Source organism: Oncorhynchus nerka, linkage group LG17, assembly GCF_034236695.1.
Source record: "Oncorhynchus nerka isolate Pitt River linkage group LG17, Oner_Uvic_2.0, whole genome shotgun sequence".
NCBI classification, from domain to species: domain Eukaryota; kingdom Metazoa; phylum Chordata; class Actinopteri; order Salmoniformes; family Salmonidae; genus Oncorhynchus; species Oncorhynchus nerka.
This window is the reverse complement of record NC_088412.1, coordinates 44,385,505-44,407,249: the sequence shown is the minus strand read 5'-3', so window position 1 is coordinate 44,407,249 and position 21,745 is coordinate 44,385,505. Positions and strand designations below refer to the sequence as shown.

At 42.3% G+C, this 21,745-nt stretch overlaps 1 protein-coding gene across 2 annotated transcripts in view; it reads right to left on the bottom strand.

Moving 5' to 3' along the window:
• Positions 1 to 19,193, bottom strand: part of LOC115145305 (cytosolic phospholipase A2-like) — a 60,204-nt gene extending 41,011 nt beyond the window's left edge. Inside the window, exon 1 of one of the 2 annotated variants that reach the window (XM_029686776.2) lies at positions 18,985 to 19,193. The gene's annotated coding sequence lies outside the window, so the exon portion shown is untranslated. The other variant, XM_029686775.2, reaches the window with a different exon arrangement.
• Positions 19,194 to 21,745: the final 2,552 nt, after the last annotated feature.

The window sequence follows — 21,745 nt, the reverse complement described above, 5'->3', positions numbered from 1 at the left end:
CCAAATCTAATGACACAACATTGTAGTCGGTAAATTTATATTTTTACATCATCAAATAACCAAATAATCTCTTATCAAAATAAAAAGAAAACAGTAAATAAATGTACTCAATAAAATTGTAAATTTCTCAAAAATGCTTGCATATCGTTCCATACAAAATCTGTACTCATACATTTTTGTAAAGAAAAAAAAATCTGCTTGTATTTACTTTTACTTTGGTGACCCCACTGCAGTTCCACCAAAACCCCAAATGTGTATACCACTGATGTAAGGGATGGTGTGGTAGCATCTACACACTGGCAGTTAGTGAAAAAATGGATTTGTGCTGGTGTGTGAAATGGTAGATTTTTTATTTAACCTTTATTTAACTAGGCAAGTCAGTTAAGAACAAATTCTTATTTACAATGACGGCCTACACCGGCTAAAGCTGGGCCAATTGTGCACCGCCCTATGGGACTCCCAATCACAGCCGGTTGTGGGGCCTCACGATGCGCCTCTAGCACTGAGATGCAATGCCTTAGACCGCTGCGCTACTCGGGAGCTGGTCAGGTTTACTACAACAGTGATGATGCAAATACTAAAATAATGCCTTGAAATAACTGTGTAACTGGTTAGCAACTACTGTAGTGAATGTAGGACCGGGGAGAGAGGAAGTGTGCTAAAGCCACAGGACTGAGATAGGCCTCTCTCTGTGTGTGTGTGTGTGTGTGTGTGTGTGTGTGTGAAAGAGGCCTATGTGACGCAACGAAGTAAAAGATGCTACCACAGTTTAATAATGTTGTGTGTGTGTGTGTGTTACCTCGCGTGTGTGTCTCACAAGCCCAGTGTGGCTAAAAGGCTTTCCTCAGTTCTCACTTGTTCAATAAAGCGTAGCATTTCTGTCAGCAGTTCATGCACGTATTGTGGGTGTGTGTGTTCGCAGTGCTGGTCACGTAGTTTGAATGGATGGTCCAAGTTTTGAATGAGCTTGTTCGGTCTGCGACGTGGTGACCTGCATATGCACCATATTTCTGAATGATCCACAAAGCAATAAGAGCTGAGTAGATTGGACAGGAACACAGACACAGCAGGGCCTGACGCTCTGCCACTACTGAGTGGTCGTCTGGTTCTTTAGCTGCCAGGGACATTAAAGAAAGTGCCAATTGTGCTTAATAACTACTGGCATCATTATTGGAATGGAATAACAATAATGGTTGATCACATTTAAATGAGAATATCATGACTGCATTTTCATGTTCCTAAGCACAAAGCCATGGTCAGAGAATGTAGACTCTATTTCTCTCTATTTTAACATCATATTCCAAACTCCTTTCACAGACATACCAGTAACTAAGCTGAAAACAAATTGCTTCCCTATGTAAAAAGAAGATGGGCAACAAGCTAGGAAGGAAAAGTGCTGGAGTTTTGGTGGAGGTACAGCCAACTAGCTCTGAAATAATATTTAGATATTGTCCAAAAAAAAAATCCTGATATGTAACCGTATCGAGCTTCAACTTTCAAATAATTTCTGAGGAGTTTTCTGGACCTCACTAAAACTCAAACTCTGGTGACGGCCCTGAACTTAACATGCAGTCCACAGAGCTTCTGTCTTCTAGCACTCATTGCTAGGTTAGCCATGTCCTACTGGGCACACCACGTAATTTCAAAGTGGACATTTTGTTTATATTTGGACGAGACGTTGATCAACGAGATTATTCACCCACTGAAAAAGTGGGCTAGCCTTGAGCTAGGCCCATCTGCCGGCTAGCCGAAGAGGTATACCCGCTAATTCGTGGGCTACAATACCTCTTTTGCCAATTGGCCTGGACCCTTTATTGCCGACACGGAGCCCTGCCAATCCATCATGACTGGTCTGCTGACGTAATCGTCCGATGTGGTTTTAACAGGCTTTTCCGTTACGCTGTCGTCGAAGGCCAATCTTCTAGCCCCGGCTCGCTAGCTTTCTGAACGCTGTGCCTCCCGCTCACCTAGCATAATAGCGACGACCGAACGACACCCTGACTCACCTATTGCTGCTCATTGGACCCGATGTTCACTCGGCTCCACATGCCTCTCTCTAATATCAATATGCCTTGTCTACTGCTGTTTCGGTTAGTTATTATTGTTTTTATTTCACTGTAGAGCCCCTAGTCCAGGTCAACATGCCTTAGATAGCTCTTTTGTCACATACCCCACACATGGGGAGACCTCACCTGGCTTAGCTGGTGTCTCCAGAGATGCAAGCTCTCTCATCGTCACTCAATGACTAGGTTTACCCCCAGTGTACTCACATCCTACCATACCCTTGTCTGTACATTATTCCTTGAAACTATTCTACCACGCCCAGAATTCTGCTCCTTTTATTCTCTGTTCCCAACACACTAGACGACCAGTTCTTATAGCCTTTAGCCGTACCCTTATTCTACTCTTTCTACGGTGATGTAGAGGTTAACCCAGGTCCTGGAGCACCTATTCCCCAGGCGCTCTCATTTATTGACTACTGTAACCGTAAAAGCCTTGGCTTCATGCATATTAACATCAGAAGCCTCCTCCCTAAATGTGTTTTATTCACTGCTTTAGCACACTCCGCCAACCCTGATGTCCTAGCCGTGTCTGAATCCTGGCATAGGAAGGCTACCAAAAATTCTGAAATTTCCATCCCAAGCTACAACATCTTCCATCAAGATAGAACTGCCAAGGGGGGGCAGAGTTGCAATCTACTGCAGAGATAGTTTGACAGAACTCTGAAGGCTATCCAGGTCTGTGCCCAAACAGCTTGAGCTTCTACTCTTAAAAATCCACCTTTCCAGAAATAAGTCTCTCACGGTTGCCGCTTGTTATAGACCCCCCTCAGCCCCTAGCTGTGCCCTGGACACCATATGTGAATTGATGGCTCACCATCTATCTTCAGAGTTCGTACTGTTCGGTGACCTAACCTGGGATATGCTTAGCATTGCAGATATTAGCAGAACAGATATAGTCCTTCGTTCACTCCAGACTTGACTGCCCTTGACCAGCACAAAAACATCCTGTGGCGTACTGCATTAGCATCAAAATACCCCCGCGATTTGCAACTTTTCAGGGAAGTCAGGAACCAATATACAGTTAGGAAAGCTAAGGCTAGCTTTTTCAAGCAGAAATGTGCATTCTGTAGCACTAATTCCAAAAGGTTTTGGAACACCGTAAAGTCCATGGAGAATAAGAGCATCTCATCCCAGCTTCCCACTGCGCTGAGGCTAGGAAACACTGTCACCACTGATAAATGTACGATAATTGAGAATTTCAATAAGCATTTTCTATGGCAGGCCATGCTTTCCACCTGGCTACCCCGGCCAACAGCCCTGCACCCCGCTACTTATTTGTTGCCAAACCCACTGGCTCCAGGTCATCTATAAGTCTTTGTTAGGTAAAGCCCCACCTTATCTCAGCTCACTGGTCACCATAGCAACACCCACAGGTAGCACTCGCTCCAGCAGGTATATTTCACTGGTCATCCCCAAAGCCAACACCTGCTTTGGTCGCCTTTTCTTCCAGTTCTCTGCTGCCAATGACTGGAACGAATTGCAAATATCACCCTCACTAACTTTAACCTTACAGGGATCTTGAGACCCAACTGGGAACTTTCCCCCCCACGTTCAGCTGGAAGGTGCCGCATGGAACGCAAGAAATAATCCTAAAAATATTTAACCTCCACACATTAACAAGAAAAATAGCTCAAATGAAAGATAAACAAGTTGTTTATCTACCCAGCAAGTCAGATTTCTAAAATGTTTTACGGCGAAAACATAGCACATATTTATGTCCAACCACCACTGCAGACATACCTCATTAGCATAGCCAAGTAGGAAAAAATATGCAATCAACAAACGCAGGATTAAAAGAAAAATCATTTCACTAACCTTTTGAAATCTTCATCAGATGACAGTAATATAACATGTTACACAGTACATTCATTTTTTTTTCAATAATCTGCAATATATATCCATAAATCTCTGTTTACAATTATGCATCGTTCAAAAAATGCTACTGCAATATCAGGAGAAATAAAATAGCTCCGGCAGATAACGTCAGCTAACAAGGAATACACATCATAAACTTTGACTAAATATGCATGTTTTACATATGTATAGCAAGATAAACTTCTTCTAAATGCAATCGCTGTGTTACATTTATTTTTAACGTTCCATTTTGCGTTCACTAGGCTATAATAGGGAGTCGGCGCTCCCATTTAGCATAATGACTCCTCTATCTTGGAGTCGACAGAAACCCAAAATTAACACATAAATATTCCCTTACCGTTGCTGTTCTTCCATCAGAAGACCTGGAAGGGTTAATACTCACCAAGTTAGCGTTCAGTTTTCAAGTCTGTGTCTTTCGGTTCTCAAACTAGCCACATTTCGGTCGAAATGTATGCAAATTTATAGTGGATGCTATAATTAATAATAATTAAGCCTTAACATGTTATAAAGGTCTACAGCAATCGTGAGGGCGAACAGACACACACACACGTTGTTCAATCCATCCTGAGGAAAAGAGAGAAAAACTTCACAGCGCGCATTGGGTAAACTTTTTTTTTGTGTGACCGAGACCTTTCGGCACGCTGAACGTCTCGTGAGCGCGCGATTCTCACAGTTACACGCCTCATCGAAAGCAGGCTTCGCGCTGAAGACGTAGAAACTGTTCCCATGGTTATAACTGCTTGGTAAGTGCGTATACGATGACGTCAAAGTGGTGGCAACTTTTTCCATTACAAGAGAGACTTTGGGAGAATGCATGCCCTGACACTTCTGCTTTACACAGAGACAAAATTTAAACGGTTTTAGAAGCTTTAGAGTGTTTCCTATTCGATAATATTTTTTATATGCATATATTAGCAACTTTTGACAAAAATTTATCATGTTTTATATGGGTACCGAATTCCTCCAGAAGGGGCAGTAGTCAGGGGTAGCCTTAAGAGGTTTTTAAGCATCAGCTGTCAGAGCAGCCTACCGATCACTGTACTTGTACACAGCCCATCTGTAAATAGCACACCCAAATACCTCATCCCCATATTGATATTTATTTTTTGCTCTTTTGCACCCCAGTATCTCCACTTGCACATCATCATCTGCACATCTATCACTCCATTGTTAATGCTAAATTGTAATTATTTCACCACTATGGCCTATTTATTGCCTTACCTCCCTTATCTTACTACATTTGCACACACTGTACATAGATGTTTCTATTGTGTTATTGACCGTATGTTTGTTTATCCCATGTGTAACTCTGTTGTTTTTGTCGCACTGTTTGCTTTATCCTGGCCAGGTCGCAGTTGTAAATGATAACTTGTTCTCAACTGGCCTACCTGGTTAAATAAAAATTAAATAAAGAAATGTTGAAAGTTGGTTACAGTGATGACATATTCCTGTGGTTGAAAGTTCACCGTCAAAACAACAGTCTACATTGATTACTTTTTCAAATCCAATGTATTTTCCACGTAGATTCCTTGTCACAATACGTTGACAAATGCTCGGTGACTTCCTCAATGATGTAATTTCTTTCTATTCTGTCCAATTCTTCCACCGCTTTTGGAACGAGTGGAAAAGGAATTCTGAGTGGCGAAGTCAGAGAATAGGAGACTCCATCCGGCCTAAATCAATCTTAACTGGTTCACAGTTCAGTAACACATCTGCATTGATCTAGTCTCCTCTGAAGATCAAACCCATCTGGCATGCAACAGTTCTGCTTGTATATGGTCACAAAGATCCAGAATTTGTACTTTTATTAAGTTTTGCTCGGTTGTGGTTTGGAATTTTCCCACGCAATCAATCTGCCACCTGGGCTGAAGAAGCCTTGTTCAGTGTTGACCAGCTGAGGGCACTGTGGCAAGCTCTATTACTTGCTCGAAGACATCACTGTAATATCTGTGTCAACTTTACGTGTGCCATTCAGTGGGAGCTCAACATGACTCTTCATCAGAATCGGACGGCCTTGTAATTGACCCTAAAATAATGTCATTTGCTTTTCTTCTTCATTTTCTTCAGTTATTTCATCGACCATTTTTGTTTTGCATGCAATCTCACAGTGCCCCATTATGTTACACTACCAGCATCTTTTATTGCGCGCTGGACAATTTTTACTGTCATCATGGCTGCGTTTACAACGTAAGCAATTTCCCTATTTTGACTCTTTGTTTGAACTGTTTGCCCTGGCCGCCTGTATTATTTTTAGAATGTTTGTAACGTTGTGGTTTGTGTCTCACCTCGTCAACTTCATTATGGGCTCCGGCGCACATGTCTGTGTGTTGCTTCTTTATTTGCCCTGACTGGCATGCAATTCAATCGCCTTCTCCAGTGTCAGGCTCCAGTTGTAGCTTTTGTGAAATATCACTGTCCATAATGCCGATCACAATCCTGTCCCTTATTTGTTAGTCCTTTGTAATGCCAAACTCGCAGTGTTCAGGTAGCTCATATAGATTCCTCACAAACTATAAAACAGCCTCTCCCCCTTTTTTAATCCGCTTAAGGCCCGCATGGACTGTGTGATTTTAGAAGTGATTTTAAAATGTCCACGTTGTTGTCAAATTCTAAAGTTGGAAACAATCTTTGGACGTCTTGGCCAGGGGCAGATTGGACCATTTATGTTGGGTGGGCTGGTAAAAACACCCACAAAAACATCTTGTTTATATAAAGTACCAGTCAAAGGTTTGGACATGCCTACTCATTGAAGTTTAATTATTTTAAAAAACAACTATTTTCTACATTATAGAATAATAGTGAATACATCAAACAATTGAAATACCATATATGGAATCATGTAGTAACCAAAAAAAGTGTTAAACAAATAAAAATATATTTTATACTTGAGATTCTTCAAAGCAGTCACCCTTTGCACACTCTTTTCATTCTCTCAACCAGCTTCACCTGGAATGCTTTTCCAACAGTCTTGAAGAGGTTCCCACATATGCTGAGCACTTGTTGGCTGCTTTTCTTTTGTTCTGCAGTCCAACTCATCCCAAATCATCACAACCGGGTTGTGGTCAGGTGATTGTGGTGGCCAGGTCATCTGATGCAGCACTCCATCACTCTCATTCTTGGTCAAATAGCCCTTGCACAGCCTAGAGGCGTGTTTTGGGTCATTGTCCTATTGAAAAACAAATGATTGTCCTACTAAGCGCAAACCTGATGGAATGGTGTATCGCTGCAGAATGCTGAGGTAGCCATGCTGGTTAAGTGTACATTGACTTCTAAATAAATTACCCATAGTGTCACTAGCAAAGCACCCACACCATAACACCTCCTCCTCCATGATTCACGGTGGGAGCCACACATGCGGAGATCATCCGTTCACCTACTCAGCGTCTCACAAAGACACAGTGGTTGGAACAAAAAATCTCATATTTGGACTCATCAGATCAAAAGGACAGATTTCAACCGGTCTAATGTCCATTGCTCGTATTTCTTGGCCCAAGTAAGTCTCTTCTTATTATTGGTGTCCTTTAGTAGTGGTCACTCTGCAGCAATTCAACCATGAAGGCCTGATTCATAGTCTCCTTTGAACAGTTGATGTTGAGATGTGTCTGTTACTTGAACTCTGCCTGGCTTAGGTGTAGTTAAACGAATGACGGACTGTCGGATCTCTTTGCTTATTTGAGCCGTTCTTGCCATAATATGGATTTGGTATTTTACTAAATAGGGCTATCTTCTGTATACCACCCCTACCTTGTCACAACACAACTGACGCATCAAACGCATTAACCTTTTCACATGCGAGTTCCAAATATCTCAATATCTATTTACATATTTGCAGAAATCCATTCAGGTGTATTTTGAGGCTTTTGGCGAACGCGTTCTAATTATCTAAAGTCACGGTGGTGCTACTGCCTGTAAACACAGTTCAAAGTGAATGATGGCAGGCCCCTGTGGTAAATGTCTTATTTGCATATGGGCCTACTGTAGCTCTGATTGGCTATGGCCCACCGGTCTTCATAGACACCGGTCCTGGACAAGAGATGTTTTTATTAGGTTCTATTTACTTCAGTGTCTATTAATTGTCCAAACACACGGCCGTTTTCCCGCTCTACAGTATTGTTATAGAATTTCCACAAATGAATTAGCATAAATCTTTCCAAAACATTCAATGAATTTATGGTCATGTGATAATTACCATATCTAAGTGCTCGCTTGTCAGAAAAACAAGAAAAAAAAGGTGTCATATTCTTCCTGGGGGTGTATATGAACAGATTTCAATAATATTTCAGGTTGCTAAAACGCTGTCAGTTCCACTTTAAGCAGACAGGCAGCGAACAAGAATAAGCACAGAGTGAAGGCAAACAAAATGGCTAGAGCTATAGTTATAATGGTGTGTTGTAACTCCTGTGGTGTTTTGACATAATTGTAAATGTGACAAGATAAGCTGTCATCTTGAATTGCTTTTTCAATTATTTTTCACTGCAGTATGAACATATGTTTATATATACACTGTACAAAAATATAAACACAACATGTTAAGTGTTGGTCCCATGTTTCATGAGCTGAAATAGAGGATCCTAGAAATGATCCATATGCACAAAAAAATAGATTTCTCTCAAATTTTATGCACATTACATCCCTGTTAGTGAGCATTTCTCCTTTGCCAAGATAATAAATCCACCTGACAGGTGTGGCTTATCAAGAAGCGGATTAAACACCATGATCATTACACAGGTGCACCTTGGCTGGGGACAATAAAAGGCCACTAAAATGTGCAGTTTCTTCATAAAACAAAATGCCACAGATGGCTCAAGTTTTGAGGGAGGGTGAAAAAGGCTGACTGCAGGAAACAGCTCTACCAAAGCTGTTGCCAGATAATTTAATGTTAATGTTAATTTCTCAGCGTCATTTTAGAGAATTTGTCAGTACCTCCAACCAGCCTCACAACCGCAGACCACGTGTATGGCGTCGTGTGGGCGACGCCATACATGTCAATGTTGTGAACAGAGTGTTCCATGGTGACGGTAAGCTTATGGTATGGGCAGGCATAAACTACAGACAACGAACACAATTGCATTGTATCGATGGCAATTTGAATGCACATAGTCCATTGACGAGATCCTGAGGCCCATTGTCATGCCCTTCATCCGCCGCCATCACCTCATGTTTCAGCATGGTAATGCACGGGCCCGTGTCGCAAGGATCTGTACACAATGCCTGGAAGCTGAAAATGTCCCAGTTCTTCCATGACCTGCATACTCACCAGACATGTCATGCATTGAGAATGTTTGGGATGTTCTTGATCGACGTGTATGACAGCGTGTTCCAGTTCCCACCAATATCCAGGAACTTTGCACAGCCATTGAAAAGGAGTGGGACAACATTCCACAGGCCACAATCCACAGCCTTATCAACTATGCGAAGAAGATGTGTCACACTGTATGAGGCAAATGATGGTCACACCAGATACTGACATGTTTTCTGATCCATTGCCCTACCCTTTTTAAGATATCTGTGACCAACAGATGCCTATGTAACTCGTTTCAGGAAGCTAGACGTATGTCGCGTGTCACTTCTTCACAGGAGAGACATTTGAACAACGTTTTTTTCTGGAACATGTTAACTTTTATGTGCCTTAATAAAAAACTTGTATGCCATCTGTAAATATGAATACAATTGTTAAATTACCAGCCTAGTTGGTTTTGCCACAGAAAGGCAGCAACCTTCGCTCTAGTCATGATTGTCTGAGATAATGAGTGGGCTGGACATACTGAGAGATAAGGTCGGATTGGTCTGCCATTTAGCACGCTTCTGTCTATATTATGAGCTGGTCAGTATGTGTAGGTAATCCTTTTTAACACGGCTTTTTGAAAGATATCGCCTAGTAGAAGGGCTTTAGTGTTGCTCTCCACTTTCTGGAGGACCGAGTTTTAGAGTATTAGAGTATGATAGCTAAGGAGATGGAGAAAATTCTGCCGTTTGATTGCAAATATGCAGACGGAATCTAAAAGAAAACACACAGAAGGCTGTTGTAAAACACCTGCCTCTGGATTACATCTTCAAACTAAGGGCAACCATGGCATCCGTGACAGTAAGGGAGAAGCGTCCATCCATGTAAGAGACTAGCTAGCTAAATTTTCAGATATTATACGTTTCTAATTTTGTTAGAAAGTAATTTTAATTTCAAGTTGAAGTGTACTGTTAGCTAGCTAGCTAACGCCACGTGTATGATCTGTGTAGTAATATTATTTGTATCTCAGAAGCATTTGCATTGCTAGTTAGAGCCTAATGTTAGCTAGCTAAAATTGAACATGGTTGGTTAGCTACCTGCAGATTCATGCAGGGTAGTAAATGTTATGAGTTGGGATAATGGTTCATTGTTTAGCTAGCTACATGTCTAAACAAAAGACTCTGCTATCTAAGTCACTATTTCAACACAAGGTTTATGATGTCACTGCGACAACTGTCGATAGACATAGCTGGTAAATTCACTCTGGCTATCTATTCCAATTTCAGAGCACTCATCTGAGTGTGCCAGAGCGCAGAATAACTGATGACTTTACGAACTCTCAACACCTTTTTAATATGGCCGGTGTCAGTAAACGTTGGCCATTTTTTTAAATTAAATTGTTTCCAGCAGTACAGTTGCAGTCACCAACGCTCTGGATAACAGGAAAACAGCTTAACCAGCTCTGCTAGGGAGAGTAAAATGGTAGCTAGCAAACATTAACCAGTTAGGTCAGAACGCTCGGATCAACCTTACTTTTCGGCCAGAGCGCACACTGGACGCTCTGGCTGGAAAGTAAGGTTGTTCCGAGTGTTCTGACCTAACAACGCTCCAAGAGCAAAACACTCTGAATTTACAAATGGACAATCTGACAACGCTCTGAGTTTACAAACATCCAGACAACACTCCAGATGAAATTTACAAACACACCTGTAGTATAAGCCAACCTTTAGTCTTGAAATCTTTGGTTGTTTAGTACATAGCCTCATGTGAATCCTGAAAGAGATTGGTGGAGCTAAAACTTAAAATGGTGTAAACAGTGCTGAATGGGTGTAGACAAAGAAGAGCTCTCCAGTAGGTATCAAAAATATTCAAGGGCCATTTGCTCAAAAGTGAGGTTAAAAGTTTATCAACTTTACTTTCCCATTGTTCCTCAACTGTAGTGTATGATATACACTGCTCAAAAAAATAAAGGGAACACTAAAATAACACATGCTAGATCTGAATGAAATATTCTTATTATCTACTTTTTTCTTTACATAGTTGAATGTGCTGACAACAAAATCACACAAAAATTATCAATGGAAATCAAATGTATCAACCCATGGAGGTCTGGATTTGGAGTCACACTGAAAATTAAAGTGGAAAACCACACTACAGGCTGATCCAACTTTGATGTAATGTCCTTAAACAAGTCAAAATGAGGCTCAGTACTGTGTGTGGCCTCCACGTGCCTGTATGACCTCCCTACAATGCCTGGGCATGCTCCTGATGAGGTGGCGGATGGTCTCCCGAGGGATCTCCTTCCAGACCTGGACTAAAGCATCCCCCAACTCCTGGACAGTCTGTGGTGCAACGTGGCGTTGGTGGATGGAGCGAGACATGATGTCCCAGATGTGCTCAATTGGATTCAGGTCTGGGGAACGGGCGGGCCAGTCCATAGCATCAATGTCTTCCTCTTGCAGGAACTGCTGACACACTCCAGCCACATGAGGTCTAGTATTGTCTTGCATTAGGAGGAACCCATGGCCAACCGCACCAGCATCTCACAAGGGGTCTGAGGATCTCATCTCGGTACCTAATGGCAGTCAGGCTACCTCTGGCGAGCACATGGAGGGCTGTGCGGCCCCCTAAAGAAATGCCACCTCACACCATGACTGACCCACCGCCAAAACGGTCATGCTGGAGGATGTTGCAGGCAGCAGAACGTTCTCCACGGCGTCTCCAGACTCTGTCACGTCTGTCACATGCTCAGTGTGAACCTGCTTTCATCTGTGAAGAGCACAGGGCGCCAGTGGCGAATTTGCCAATCTTGGTGTTCTCTGGCAAATGCCAAACGTCCTGCACGGTGTTGGGCTGTAAGCACAACCCCCACCTGTGGACGTCGGGCCCTCATACCACCCTCATGGAGTCTGTTTCTGACCGTTTGAGCAGACACGTGCACATTTGTGGCCTGCTGGAGGTCATTTTGCAGGGCTCTGGCAGTGCTCCTCCTTGCACAAAGGCGGAGGTAGTGGTCCTGCTGCTGGGTTGTTGCCCTCCTACGGCCCCCTCCACGTCTCCTGATGTACTGGCCTGTCTCCTGGTAGCGCCTCCATGCTCTGGACACTACGCTGACAGACACAGCAAACCTTCTTGCCACAGCTCGCATTGATGTGCCATCCTGGGTGAGCTGCACTACCTGAGCCACTTGTGTGGGTTGTAGACTCCGTCTCATGCTACCACTAGAGTGAAAGCACCGCCAGCATTCAAAAGTGACCAACACATCAGCCAGGAAGCATAGGAACTGAGAAGTGGTCTGTGGTCCCCACCTGAAGAACCACTCCTTTATTGGGGGGTGTCTTGCTAATTGCCTATAATTTCCACCTGTTGTCTATTCTATTTGCACAACAGCATGTGCAATTTATTGTCAATCAGTGTTGCTTCCTAAGTGGACAGTTTGATTTCACAGAAGTGTGATTGACTTACATTGTGTTGTTTAAGTGTTCCCTTTATTTTTTTGAGCAGTGTACCATTTCCTAGCTCTGAGTCTCTACTTTTATCCAATGTAAAAAACACAATTTCAACTTTTGCTACAATAGACCGAATCATGTGAAGCCCATAGTGTCACGTTGTATAAATTTATTGTCGACAGGCACAGGAATACGTAAAGGGAGGGGGGTTTAATACTCCACCCAAAATTACAACATGCATTGAAAGGCTCGGGGACGAAGCCCAAAACAAACATGTACACAAAAACAGGGATGTAACCCAAACAAAAAAGGGAGGTTAAATCTCTAATTAATACACGAAAGCCAAAACAACAAAGCACAGGTACTCACGAGACCAACGGACATGGGAACAATAAATGACAAAACAATGGTGAACAGAGGACACATATATACAATTACTTAACAGGGGGAATGGAAACCTGATGTCACTGAACTGTTTCATTACACACGCCTAGAGGCCAATGACGTAGACCTCCGGAGCTGGTGCACGGAATGAGCAGCAATACCGGGGGAATCCGTGACACATAGTTGGGCCTAATGAATTTATTTCAATAGACTGATTTCGTTATATGAACTGTAACTCAGTAAAATTGTTGCATGTTGAGTTTATATTTTGTTCAGTATATGTATGTGTGCCTATATAGACATGATTATTTTTATTTTGCTACAACAAATATAGTATCTTATAGGCCATGTGGGATGGCCATCTAATGATGCATGACACTATAATAATAAAATAAATCAACTCAAATTGTATTTGTTTTAAACATGAGGTGGTTAAAAAAATATATGAGACGGACCATGTCTCGCCAGTCAGTGGCAGGGTCTACAGACAATTATGGACTACAAAAGGAAAACCAACCACGTCACGGAAACCGACGTCTTGCTTCCGGGCAAACTAAACACCTTCTTCACCCTCTTTGAGGATAACACAGTGCCAAAGATGAGGGACCGCTACCAAGGACTGTGGGCTCTACTTCTCCGTGGCCAACGTGAGTAAGACATTTAAGTGTGTTAACCCTCGCAAGGCTGCCGGCCCAGACGGCATCCCGAGCCGCATCCTCAGAGCATGCGCAGACCAGCTGGCTGGAGTGTTTACAGACATATTCAATCTCTCCCTATCCCAGTCTACTGTCCCCCCATGCATCAAGATGTCCACTATTGTTCCTGTACCCAAGAAAGCAAAGGTAACTGAACCGTAGCACTCACTTCTGTCATCATGAAGTGCTTTGAGGGACTAGTCAAGGATCATATCACCTCTACCTTACCTCACACCGTAGAACCACTTCAATTTGCTTACGGCCCCAATAGATCCACAGACGATGTAATCGCCATAACACTGCACACTGCCCTATTCCATCTGGACAATAGGAATACCTATGTTAGAATGCTATTCATTGACTATAGCTCAGCATTTAACACCATAGTACCCTACAAGCTCATAATTAAGCTTGAGGCCCTGGGTCTGAATCCCACCCTGTGCAACTGGGTCCTGGACTTTCTGACGGGCCACCCCCAGGTAGTGAAGGTAGGAAAAAACACCTCCACTTTTCTGATACTCAACACAGGGGCCCCACGAAGATGCGTGCTCAGCCCCCTCTTGTACTCCCTGTTCACCTATGACTGCGTGGCCACACACGCCTCCAACTCAATCATCAAGTTTGCAGATGACACAACAGTAGTAGGCCTGATTACCAACAAAGAGCGTCTGCTAAATGACTTAAATGTAAATGTAACAATGATGAAGACAGCCTACAGAAGGAGGTGAGGGCCCTGGGAGTGTGGTGCCAGGAAAATAACCTCTCACCCAAAGTCAACAAAACAAAGGAGCTGATTGTGGAATTCAGGAAACAGCAGAGGGACCACCCCCCTATCCACATTGACGGGACAGCAGTGGAGAAGTTCCTCTGCGTACACATCACTGACAAACTGAAATGGTCCACCACACAGACAGTATGGTGAAGAAGGCGCCACGTGCAGTGATGTAGGCTTGTGTGGATAAAATGGAAGGGACGAATTCTTGTCCCAGTCCGGCCCTGGTCTTTGGCTTGTTCAGTGTGACAAGGTCTAGGTCTGTCACTTAAGTACCACTAGGTGTGGTCATAGGCTCCAACAAATTTCTGTCAGTGTCAAAAATGTAGCCTTTATCATGTAGTGTGGCAGGTATTATGAGCCGATCCCAGTGACTGACCAATAGGAACACGGCCGGCACTGATTATGCAGTCAGATTAATATAATGGTTTGATTTAAACCAGATGATTTCCTAATAATCCTGTTTACATGTCATTTCTGAAATCAGGCTACCTGATGGATTTTTGATAAAGGAATAAAAATGTCAATTAAAATAAACATTCTACCAATGCGACCATGTTCGTTTTGGGAATCCTATTTGATTCTTAGTTTGGACTTGTAAAGTTTGTATGCGAAACTATTTCTAAAATAGATACTTTTCCAAATTCACTTCACACCTGCATATTGTAAGAGGGATGCTGGTGCTGGCACATGTGCAGATCAAACACAATGCTGCAGCTGACATAGCCTAGATCGGCTGACGTAGCCTCGCAAGCCAATTGCAGAATGTGACGACAAACTGAAGTAAATTGTACAATAAGGCCAGGTTGAAATCAAGATTTTAATTTTGTAAAGCCAGGCTATATGACTTTCAAAATCCTAACATTGTTGAGCCTCTCACATTAAACAATTCCTCACATTAAACAACTCCTGTGGTTTTTTGTCTTGCCAACGTAGGGGTGCGCACACTAAATTATGTGGCCGCGACGGGGTCACACACACTACAAGATTCTTCACTTGGCCGTGAGGATTCTCAATACCACGCAGTTAACCTAATAAAGGATGAGTTATGGCTCAAAGCAGGCTCAAAAAAACTTTCAGTCAGACATTCACGCATGCCATGTACACAGGTGAAATATCTAGCCAATATATTTTGAATTGAATAACACTGTATTAGGGATGACCATGGAGGCAACACTGTATTAGGGATGACCATGGAGGCAATGAGGAACACTGAGATAGGGTGCAAACAAGTAGGGGTTTTATTCTCAATTTTCAAAAATACAAATAATTACAAGAGGAAATAAACCAAAACGTGCTTTAAAATAGACAAAATGGATAACTGAACTGAAATGAAAAAAACAGACTGTCCTATAAATTCTCAACTTAAAAATGAACTGACATCTAAGGTACAGGAACAAAACGTACATACATCATAATTCAACTGACAAGGGGTTGACACAGAGAATACACTACATTACCAAAATTCATCCCAAAGGTGTTCGATGTGATTGAGGTCACGGCTCTGTGCAGGCCAGTCAAGTTCTTCCACATTGATCTTGACAAAACTATTTCTGTATGGACCTCGGCTTGTGCACAGGGGCATTGTCATGCTGAAACAGGAAAGTGCCTACCACAAACTCTTGCCTCATAGTTGGAAGCACAGAATTGTCTAGAATGTCATTGTATGCTGTATTGGAACTAAAGGGCCTAGCCCGAACAATGAAAAACAGCCTCAGACCATTATTCCTCCTCTATCAAACTTTACAGTTGGCACTATGCAGTCGGGCAGATAGCGTTTGCCTGGCATACGCCAGACCCAGATTTGTCTGTCGGACTGCCAGATGGTGAAGCGTGATTCATCATCCCAGAGAACGCGTTTCCACTGCTCCAGAGTCTAATGGAGGTGAGCTTTACACCACTCCAGCTGACGTTTGGCATTGCGCATGGTGATCTTAGGCTTGTGTGTGGCTGCTCGGCCATGGAAACCCATTTCATGAAGCTCCTGACAAATAGTTTGTGTGCTGACGTTTCAACCGAGGACAGATGATTTTTACGAGCTACACGCTTCTGCGGTCTTGTTCTGTGAGCTTGTGTGACCTACCACTTCGCAGCTTAGCCGTTGTTGCTCCTAGACGTTTCCACTTCACAAGAACACAATAGCAGCCCACCATTGCCCCCCCCAGCAAAATCATATTTTTTTAACCACACTATGTTGAGGTAAAAATGTGATTATACTGCTTGTATAGATGTCAACCCCAATACATGTTCATGTCATCAATCAATTGCATTACAGTTAAAAACTACTTGGACTACCACCACCAATTTCTGTATGCTATCTATGTTACAAGCGTATATGAATGGCAAATAGCATTTAGCATTTTTCCGGAAAAGTGTCTTCTAAATGTTACCTAGTGAAAAAAGCCAAATATGTCGAAATCAGATTTTCCACTTTGTGGGCCTGTTACAATGAATCAATCATAATGGATTTGACAAATATCCACTTATTTGGACAGATTTGTTGAATGTGCGCCAATCCATGTGCACCAATCGCATCTATTCCGTTTACCTCCCCGATCTCTTTCCAGGAGTTCAAAAACATTTTTGTGTCTTTGAAATCCCTACGAGGTATCAAAAATATGCTTTTGATTTGTGAACTTTTGTCAAAGTTCTCCATGTTTGTTGTCAAGGAAGTGTGATGCAGCAATGGTGGTGGCAACATCATGCGGCAGGGACTGGGAGACTAGTCAGGATCGAGGGAAAGATGAACAGATCCTTGATGAAAACCTGCTCCAAAGCGCTCAGGACCTCAGACTGGGTCGAAGGTTCACCTTCCAAAAGGACAACGACCCTAAGCACACATCCAAGGCAACGCAGGAGTGGCTTCGGGACAAGTCTCTGAATTTCCTTAAGTGGCCCAGCCAGAGCCTGGACTTGAACCCAATCGAACATCTCTGGAGAGATCTGAAAATAGCTGTGCAGCGACGCTCCCCATCCAACCTGACAGAGCTTGAGAGGATCTGCAGAGAAGAATGGGACAAACCCCAAATACAGGTGTGCCAAGCTTGTAGTCATACCCAAGAAGACTCGAGGCTGTAATCACTGCCAAATGTGCTGCAACAAAGTACTGAGTAAAGGGTCTGAATACTTACGTAAATGTGAAATTTCTGTCGTTGTTTTTTTATACATTTCTAAAAAACAGTTTTTGCTTTGTCATTATTGGATATTTAACCAACTTTAGAATAAGGTTGTAACAAAATCAAATTTGAAAAAAGTCAAGGGGTCTGAATACTTTCCGTATGAAGTGTGTATATACAATAGCTCAGGCCAATGAAGCGACACACAGATTGATATAGCCTCCTAATATGGTACAATCTGTGTGTCGCTTCATTGGACTGGGCTATTTTTTCTTTGAATTCAAGACCAGATTGATCTCAGTTTGTCAAAGTAGTCACTATTTCAGTCATTTGTGTGCTATTGAAAAACATTCAGCTGATGTCTTCTATCATGTATATAATATAACATTTGATGAAATGCGTTTTTGAAAGGCAATGAACAAATGTTCCCCATATGTGGAAATCGTAAAAATGCTTCTGCTCAAGCGGAGTCTATGCCACTTTGCAAAAGTTATTATGCCTTTATTATTAAAGGGATTTTTCTTCAATAGTAAATGTACCACACATCGAATTGCATCGTGGTGCACGGATTTGTTTACATGAAATTATAATTTGCACGGAAAATCCCCCTCACGGCCTATGATTTCTTAACCTGGCCCTGTTCAGAGCATTCAAGCAATGCATTCCGCCAAGACTTGTTTACAATCTAGTCAGGTTGCGGTCACAACTAGACCTCGTTTCAAATGTATCAAGAAATAGTAGTATTTGTATGCCTAGCAATCAACCAATGTACTGTTTTTACAGCACACTGTTACAAGTATCATTCACAAATGACAGCTACAATGAGCCCCTTGTGATGAACGACATGTGAACGAGATGCTTGTAGAATCATGACTCTTTAGAGAGTTTTCAGTTCATCGTTCCTGGGTAGAGGTACTGCATGCTCTGGGCATTACAGACACAAATGAACGAAATGAGTCGAACGATTTGTTATTTTTACTGAACGAGTCGAAAAGATCCGAGACAGTAAAAAGAGCCTAACTTCTCATCACTAGTAGCCTACTCATCGCTAGGTTAGTCATGTTAGCCAAATCTGCTAGATTGGAATCATCCGGTTAAGGTTGCTGTGCATAATCAATCCCAGATAGATCAGACATCACTATTTGCCAAATATCTTCAGTGGTTGATCATTTTATGAATCGCATAAAGGTAATTCAAAAATAGTCTATGTCCTACATAATAGGCCTAATGTGTTTGTATTGTAAAAAACATGCAACATAGAAGAATGGCAGTTATTTTTCCACTTACCTTGAGAACAGTATCAGCTCATAAATCCAGGAAAATATGTCATCCTATGCAGAAGTACTGTTCCACTGTATACGAGGAGCAGGAGGTGCTAAACACTGACTCATGAAAAACGTACTCACCCCTGTAGCGCAACTCAACTTCCAGCTGTAATAATTAAGGAAGTCAGAACTTTTGGGGGGACAAATCGAAACCTGAAATGTGGCGCATGGGTTGTATTAGAGAAATTGTTATAGGCTAGCCTAACGTTATTTATCTGACCACAAATGTGTCCCATGGGAGAAAGCGAAATAAATTGCAGAGAAACCCCGATAGAGAAGTAACCTGCAGATATTTAAACTCCTTTGGTAACCTTGGTACGCCGCTACATCCGTAGGCTACGCCGCTACATGCGTAGGGTACGCAATCATTTCCAAAAGAGCGCCCCTGCTTCCATCTTGGTTCCACCAGCAGCGCAAACGACAAAGTCACTCTTTATTAACGGTGAAACCTTTCAAATAAAAGCCTGCATTTAAAAATGTCAATGTCGATAACTAATTCAAAAGATATTACATTTTAATCAATGGCCTTTTTATTGTGCTTATTCCGCAAGAAGGAATTTATGAAAACAACGAGAAATTAAATTTAAAAAAAATCAATTGGGTACTTTTAAAAACTTTTTTAAAGTCACCATTGGCCTCATGGTAAAATCCCTGTAATTGCAGCCAAAGGTGCTTCTACAAAGTATTGACTCGGGTGTGAATACTTACTGTATATAAATGAGATATTTCTGAATTTCATGTTCAATACATTTGCAAAGGTTTCTAAAAACATTTTTTCACTTTGTCATTATGGGGTATTGTGTTTAGATGGGTGAGAGAAAAAAATGTAATCCCTTTTGAATTCAGGCTGTAACACAACAAAAAGTGTTATTTGATAACTGGTTGACCCTCCTTTGGCAGCAATAACCTCAACCAAACATTTTCTGTAGTTGCGGATCAGACCTGGACAACGGTCAGGAAGAATTTTGGACCATTCCTCTTTACAAAACTGTTTCAGTTCAGCAATGTTTTTGGGATGTCTGTTATGAACTGCTTTCTTGAGGTCATGCCACAGCATCTTTTTTATTTATGTTATTTTTTATTTAACCTTTATTTAACCTTTATTTAACCAGGTAGGCTAGTTGAGAACAAATTCTCATTTACAACTGCGACCTGGCCAAGATAAAGCAAAGCAGGTAGACACATACAACAACACAGAGTTAGACATGGAATAAACAAACATACAGTCAATAATACAGTAGAAAAAAGTCTATATGCAGTTTGTGAAAATGAGTTAAGATACGGGAGGTAAGGAAATAAATAGGACATGGTGGCGAAGTAATTCCAATATAGCAATTACAACACTGGAATAGTAGATGTGCAGAAGATGAATGTGCAAGTAGAGATACTGGGGTGCAAAGGAGAAAGATAAATAAATAAATACAGTATGGGAATGAGGTAGTTGGATGGGCTATGTACAGGTGCAGTGATCTGTGAGCTGCTCTGACAGCTGGTGCTTAAAGCTAGTGAGGGAGATATGTGTCTCCAGCTTCAGTGATATTTGCAGTTCGTTCCAGTCATTGGCAGCAGAGAACTGGAAGGAATGGTGGCCAAAGTGGGAATTGGCTTTGGGGGTGACCAGTGAGCTGAGATAAGGTGGGGCTTTACCTAGCAAAGACTTGTAGATGACCTGGAGCCAGTGGGTTTGGCGACGAGTATGAAGCAATGGCCAGCCAACGAGAGCGTACAGGTTGCAGTGGTGGGTAGGTTATGGGGCTTTGGTGACAAAATGGATGGCACTGTGATATGAGTGAAGGATGCTTTGTTGCGAAATAGGAAGCCAATTCTAGATTTAATTTTGGACTGGAGATGCTAAATGTGAGTCTGGAAGGAGAGTTTACAGTCTAACCGGACACCTAGGTATTTGTATTTGTCCACATATTCTAAGTCAGAACCGTCCAGAGTAGTGATGGTGGACGGGCGGGCAGGTGCGGGTATGCATTTAGTTTTACTTGCATTTAAGAGCAGTTGGAGGCCACGGAAGGAGAGTTGTATGGCATTGAAGCTTGTCTGGAGATTTGTTAACACAGTGTCCAAGGAAGGGCCAGAAGTATACCGAATGGTGTCGTCTGAGTAGAGGTGTATCAGAGAATCACCAGCAGCAAGCGCGACATCATTGATGTATACAGAGAAGAGAGTCGGCCTGAGAATTGTACCCTGTGGCACCCCCATAGAGACTGCCAGAGGTCCGGACAACAGGCCCTCTGATTTGATACACTAAACTTAATCAGAGAAGTAGTTGGTGAACCAGGCGAGGCAATCATTTGAGAGACCAAGGCTGTTGAGTCTCCCGATAAGAATGTGGTGATTGACAGAGTCGAAGGTCTTGGCCTGGTCGATGAAGATGGCTGCACAGTATTGTCTCTTATCGATGGGGGTTATGATATCGTTTAGGACCCTGAGCGTGGCTGAGGTGCACCCATGACCAGCTCTGAAACCAGATTGCAGAGCAGAGGAGGTACAGTGTGATTCGAAATGGTCTGTGATCTGTTTGTTAACTTGGCTTTCAAAGACTTATAAAGGCAGGGTATGATAGATATAGGTCTGTAGCAGTTTGGATTTAGACTGTCTCCCCCTTTGAAGAGGGGAATGACTACGGCAGTTTTCCAATCTTTGGGAATCTCAGACATTATGAAAGAGAGGTTGATCAGGCTAGTAATAGGTTGTTGCAACAATTTCTGCAGATCATTTTAGAAAGAGAGGGTCCAGATTGTCTAGCCTGGCTGATTTGTATGGGTCCAGATTTTGCTGCTCTTTCAGATCATCAGCTATCTGGATTTGGGTGAGGGAGAAATGGGGGAGG